Consider the following 7,192-nt stretch of genomic DNA (forward strand, 5'->3'; position numbering starts at 1 on the left):
TATCAGTTGTGTATAACAAGTAGAGTAATGGACCTAGTACGCCACCTTGGGATAATCATCTTGGAATCATTTGTTTAAGTTCGGAGATTGAGTCTTTATACTTCATATAAAAGTATCTACTTTGTAGATAGCTCTTTAGTATGAGGTAATGTATGAGGTTTCTTGAAAGTAGCTGGAATAATTTGGTTAGGAGACCACCATGTCAAAAAACGTTGTCGACGTTTGGTCTTTGTAGCGTCTAGATAACCACCGAGGAGTCAATATTGCCAAATAGAACCCAATATTTATGATTTACAGATCGAAATGACTCATATGAATGGCAAGGCTAGGGTTCTATTTTAAAATAATGTGTAAATCAGCCGCAATTATGTTAATGTGAAGGACCAATTAAGCTACAACATAACGTGAATTCATGCTATAAAGAATGTCCCTTTCATTTGCAAGCATTTGTTGTTATCAAAAAAGGACGACGTTGTCAAAGCGAATTGCAATTAAAAATAAAATACGTAAATAAAGTAAACAAAGTAAACAGAATCAATAAAAGTAACTGAAAGCAATGTTAGCGTTGTTGGTATGGAGTGCCGTCTGTTATTAACAGGAAACACGCAGACCCATTAAAATTTCCATGATGTTAAATTGTTGTTCTTTGCTAATTTTTAATTTTAATTTTAATTTTTGCAGTGATGTTTCTTGTTTTTTATTTATCGGAATATTTGAGTATAAATTCTTATTTGTTTGTATATAGAAACTGTTGTAAACTTTGAAATTAACAAACTCACATTTTTTAAACGATTTCTGAAGACTAAATTTACATAAGAAACGTACATACATATATTAACCAATTTTTTTTCATTTTTATTATTTTTTTTTTTATTATTTATTTTTTATTTTTCCATTCTGCTGGAATGACACGTACAAGGCACCAATAATAATGAAAACAAAAACAAAGACGGGGGAAAATAACTCCTACAACAAAAATTGCAACAAAATGCAACGCTTGCAGTTAAGAGCTGGAGAGTTGGGCGCCGCCCATTAAATTTCCGATACCAAAACTTTAAAAACAAAAAAAAAAGTAATAAGTTTATGTGTGAAGAAAAAAGAAAAATGTTTTTTGCAATAATTTTTGTATTTGTTCACAATATTGTTGTTTTTATTGTAAGTGATAGCGACGGTAGTGTTGGTGGTGGTGGTGGCGGTGGCGGTGGCAATGGCAGTGGTGCTGGTGCTATTGTTATGATATTTTTTTTCCAGTTATTATGCGATTCAGTTATGCTCGCCTGTCAATAGAAGTATTTATTGCGTGCGCACGGCTACTAAGCCCGATCCTGTAAGCCCAACGAAATGGTAATTTCAACATTTTAACAAATTTAGATTCTAATCGAGCCAAGAAAAAAGTAAAGTAACAGAAAAAAATCTAAGCGCCCCCATCGATTTTCTTTCTGGCCCACAAAGCATGTGTGAATATGTGTAATTCAAACTATTGGCCACATTGGTTGGGTTTGTGTAGTCACTCTAAACATGTGTCTTAAATAATAATTAACCAAAAACAAACACCAGTAAAACCAATAATAATAACAACTCATAAGCACTGAAATATTAGACTATTTTGCATAGCAATGGATCTACCACAATGTTTGGAGTACATTTCTCAGTTTATTGTTTCCTTGCGATTAGTTAATATTCCATGGGGACACGAGAAACGGTGTGAGATATGAAAATTACAGGCAATTACCAATAAAGTTTGGTTTGGAACGTTTGGAACGTGCTGTCCAAGTACATATCCACGTACATATACCATATATATTTGCTTTTATTTGATATTAAAAACACGAAACTACTATAGTAATAATTATTCCTATTATTTATTTTTACTACAAATTAATAGTCAAAAAAAAAATAAAATATTGTGTGAAAGTAAATAATTATAAAATATCAACTCTATTGAGAGTACTTGTGTGGAACATTTATAATAAAATTGTTATTTTCGAAACAAATAATTATTATCAGAATATGAAGACAATTTTAAAAATAAAAGGAAGCCCATCGAATGAAGGACATTTCGTGCATGAAATGCTTGCCATCTAATCTACTCGAGCCCTTTGATCATAAAAAATACAAGTTGTGTATCTTCAGATCTTCTGGGTTCTTCAACGTTGCAGTTTAATTAAGCTACTTGCATTTGACTTCAGTAAAAGTATGTCTTTTTCCAAGGATTATTTAGTAGTTCTCAATATGTGATTATGGCACTAATTTAAATCAAAAGAAAGGCAAGAAAATAAGAGGCGCCCGTTCTGAACGCTTCGTTGAAGTTAAGAAACTAATTGCAAATGTTTATTCTAAGAACTTTAAGCGTAGTCACTTTTAGATACTTTAATCAAGAATGAAGCGTAATCTGCAATGCAATTTATTATAAAATATCTAAAATTTATTAAAATAGTTAAAAGTTTATACGTCAGATCAGTACTTCGGTTAGTTGCATTTTACAAAAGAAAATAACGAAGAAACTAATGTTAAGAAGATCAAAATTATATTTAACAATAATTAATTAATAATAAATTAATTATGAATATAATATATTCACTTTATACTGAGTTCAATAAAAAATGGTTCAGAGTTCATAAAAAAATTGAATTTAACATTATAAAGTCTGGTTTTAAATCAAAAGCAATTCAGTGCAGAGTACAGAAGACGTATATCTAACGAAACCCTTAAATCTCAAATGTAAAATCTGTATAATTTATAAGTGACTTTATTGAATTTGTAAGAAATCTCAAATCTCAAAACATCAAAGAAAAAATAAACACCAAATCAAATATAAAAATAAATAGCTATAATGAGATACTTTTAGAATACAACAGTTAGTAAATAGTACAGTAGACGTGCACATAGTTGGATACAACATACATACTATATATATATATATATATAAATATAATTAAATCTCTTGGTCTAGTGAGTGTTGGTCGACTGATTCCATAGACAACAGGAAATGCGACAACAACTGCAGGATCGACATATCGACAGATCGACACTCATTTTAACGAATGTAAAAAGGCACTTTTTTCAATTCGTAAACACTGATATATAAGAGCAAATAATTTCTCTTGAACACAAAAGCCAACATCGTGTATTAAAGTTATATGAAGACACACTATCACACCAATGGAGAAATAAACGTGCTTATATAAAAAATTTTAAAAAGATGGTATCACCAACACCAACCGACAACTGGCAACTAGCAACCGGCAACTAGCAACCGGCAACTGGTAAGTTCTACACCAGCAGCTGCCGTACGCGACTTGCGAGCAACTAAGAAACAATATCAATCGGCAACATTGCTGCCTGGCCAATAATGCTAATTGCAATTATGATGAGAGAGATCGGCAACAATAATACCAGATTACTTCCAAATGGTGTTAGCGTCAATCCGAAACCATAACCATTGCAACCATTGATTCAATGTTATTGAAATAGGAGCGGCACTTGCGATGATAGCGTGTCAATAACATTGTTGGCGACGTCAGTGTCGTCGTATTCCGTGGACACTGTTATGTGCTTTAAATTTATTACATTTTAAATGCAATAATTATTTATTTATTATGTATTTATATGGAGAAATTATACTCGCATTGCATACAAGATTTCTACTACAAATACTGCGAGTATTTACCTTTAATTTTATTATTTCGTTTAAAAGGACAACTAACAACTTGGGTGGCAGAAAAATTGCTATAAGAGATCTCATAAAATATTATAAAATTTTTAATTTAATAAAATTATTATTATATATTAAAATTAATGTAATATATAGTAAGATAGTAAATATGAAGATAGTAGTTCTATTCAACTATGAGATAATAAAACAGGAATGATATTAATCATTCGGTCCAGTCTTCGTACCGAAACCTCTCATCGAGTTCGATGAGTACAGTACAGTTCGCAACATCTTAAAGGGACTATACAATCAGATCGCTGCGAGTTACAACAATAATAAATTTTTACGTTTAGACCAAATATTTTACACAACGGGTCTACAGTTTAAATTTCGTCTTACTCGAGGAAGATACTACCATAGATTAAATAATAATTTAACGAAATGCGGTGTTATTTTATTGAGAGAAAAAGAAGACAATAACTCAGAGAGAAAAAATAAGTAATAGAAATTTGTAGTAAATAAAAAAATCAAAGCACTTTGAAGTCATCAATTTGTTAAAATGTCAAAGCGTTGTTTTTATTTTCTTTGACATTTCTTTTCTGACCATAATTTTATTTTACTCAATGAAGTTAGGCAAATGAAACTAACTCTTTCTGTCAGCTATCCAAAATTGATTGATATACACATGTAAATAAAATATATACTTATACTTTTGTCCTCGTATGAGATCCGTCTAAAAGTGACTTATCAATCAATCCTCCCGCACTTGTGTCTCAAACCACATACCATATTCCTCGAAACATTCTTCTAATCTTCAATGGAAAACAAATTCTGAATGACTTCTTCTAGCAGACACAGAATGAGTACAGAATAAGTTAGTCAAATAGACAGACATTCACTTGTCTGTCACAAGTTCAGACACTTCCATGTGAGGTACTGTTGAACGAACACAGAAGGTAAGATTTATTCTTAGGTATGTACGAGTAGGTACTATCAATAAACCAACAGATTGGTTAATATTGCATATCCAAAGTCAATGTGTAGGTGAAATTGTGACAATATTGTGACTTAGACTTATTGATGATAATTTTAATTTTATTTTAATTTGTTTAAGCATTTTAAAGAACTAACGGAACCACTCCAAGAATTAAGATTTAAATGTGTATGGCATGAAATAGCGAATAGATCATTGCGTTCAGAATAGTTGGTATGTATTCACTTCAACTTCAAACCTATAAATTATTAATAAACGTGAGACATATAAGCTTTAGTAATATATAAGTGGAATGAAGTTCTGTTACGGAGGTGAGTGAGAAGGATTAGCAAAACAATCCAATTATTATATAAATTGAAATAAAAACACACTTTCAGATTAACATTTGCTACAATTTAACAAATAGTGATGGATTGAATAAAGTAATGGATATCTATCTAATTTACTTCTAATTCTTCTACAATGAAGAGAATCGAAGAATCTCACAAATAAACTTAAATGAAACATAAGGCGTAAATATAGCGAAAATGTGATAATGTGATAATAAATAAAGATGAAGATTAATATAATTAATGAATAATTTTCATAATTTCAAAGGAATAATAAAAATTATATAAAATATAAATGTCTGCAACTTAAAACATCACAAGAAACTTAGGATGATCGTAGTATTTCAACGACAGCCAAAGAGGTAAAAATTGCTTGTATTATTATAGAATGTTATAAAAACCTCGGCATTGTCCTAGATTCACATACTCACGCAGTTACAAAATATCTTCAGTGTTGTATCATTAAACCCAAGTTGGACCTAATCTTATATCTGAGTTGGCTAAAACGAACAAACTAACAGTTTTCTAGACACCTTTTGCTCCTGAGGGATTCAACAATAACTTACCAGCTGCGAAACTTGTGAAAAAAATTGTCAGCCTGGATCAGTACTTAAAAACATTAAATATAATTTGTATCTGAAGTCATGGATCATTTCCAAACACGTAAAGCTATTCAAACAGCTCATTTGAGTCAAACACAAAACCGCTGATAAGTTGTTTAGTTAAAATAGATCAGATATATTGAAATATGGAGCAACACATTTATCCATTTTATCTGCACCTTTATTGCCATTGACAGGAAACAAACGTAGTACATCCGACTGATGTTCACTTAACCAATAAGACATGAATAATAAGAAATATTATTAGTTTTGTTAATAGACTTAATTTCTTTTTAATTGGAATATAAGATTTTCTTTAAGAATGGTCCATAAGTAACACAATAGAGGTTATGTATCACAATATATTAATGTCTTATATTATAATATAATTGGTCTGTGGGTTCTGTTCTAGACAAGTGCTTTTAAATAGCTCAATATCTATTCATTATAGTATATAAACTAGTTCATGTTTATACATTTGGTTGGAATAATTCTAATAGAATGCAATTTTAATACATAATATTTGAGTACAACCATCCATACATGCTCAAAAGCTAGGTGAACTTCTAATTCTTTGCTAAATGTTGTCAAGATAAGTTGAAAAAAGTGTCTTTATATAGCATAAATAAGTTTTTAAAAAAATCATGTCATTTACTATATAAACCATTTGACAGTTTATTAGAAGTGAATTCAATTTTAATATAAAATATTTGAGTAAATGCATGAATAAGCTGGCGGCGTTTTAGTTTTCCTTTTAACATATATTGAAATACAAAAATAAATATACAAGTGATACTAATTCTTATGTGTACGTATGTCCAAAAACAAGATCCAAAAACATACATATATCAAAGGGAATATAGTACGTAGAATTATTGATTAAATGGTCATCTTTGTTAACAATTACCAATCGTATTTTCATAATTTGGCTCTGTTCGAAATTTAATTATTCCCTGAACTGAAATCCAGATGAAAAAAATTATTTAGAGTCCTCCCCGATTATCTAAAAACATAGACATAGACTGACATGGTAAAGACAATTTCGACCAATAGGGTGGTTTAGGTTACTGATGCTGCCTTATGCTCCAAAGCCCACTTTATCTTAATTAAGCGCCCGTTGTGTTAATTCCGCCGGATAACTATTGAAAATATTTCGAAACACTTGTTCAACGTTTCCAGTAGTTTGTTGCCTCGCCAAGAAGCTGTTACGAATAAACAGAAAGAAACAAACGCTTTGAATTTTTTTCTTTAGATTAGTCTCATCGGATCTGGTACAAACTGTGTATATAAAGACTTATAATAACTTCAGTAATAAATTAGAAAGTTTACCATAACGAGAGAAGCAAATCACAAGTTGATTATATTTCCAACTATTTTCGAGATAAAAAATGTTGCTTTACAAAAGTACTATGTACGTTTAATAGTAGTGATTAAGACACTGTTTTGGGATTGAAGGTTGCAAAACTGAAGAATTCAAAATTCAAATTGCAGTAAACCAAAAGCATAAACACAAATTGTCATTTTTTATTATTGTAATAAAAAAAAATTTGAATAAAATAATTATAATAAAAATAGTAAAATACATTGTTACAATCGCAGCAATGCATTTGAG

Source organism: Teleopsis dalmanni, chromosome X (assembly GCF_002237135.1).
Source record: "Teleopsis dalmanni isolate 2A chromosome X, ASM223713v2, whole genome shotgun sequence".
In the NCBI taxonomy this organism is placed as follows: domain Eukaryota; kingdom Metazoa; phylum Arthropoda; class Insecta; order Diptera; family Diopsidae; genus Teleopsis; species Teleopsis dalmanni.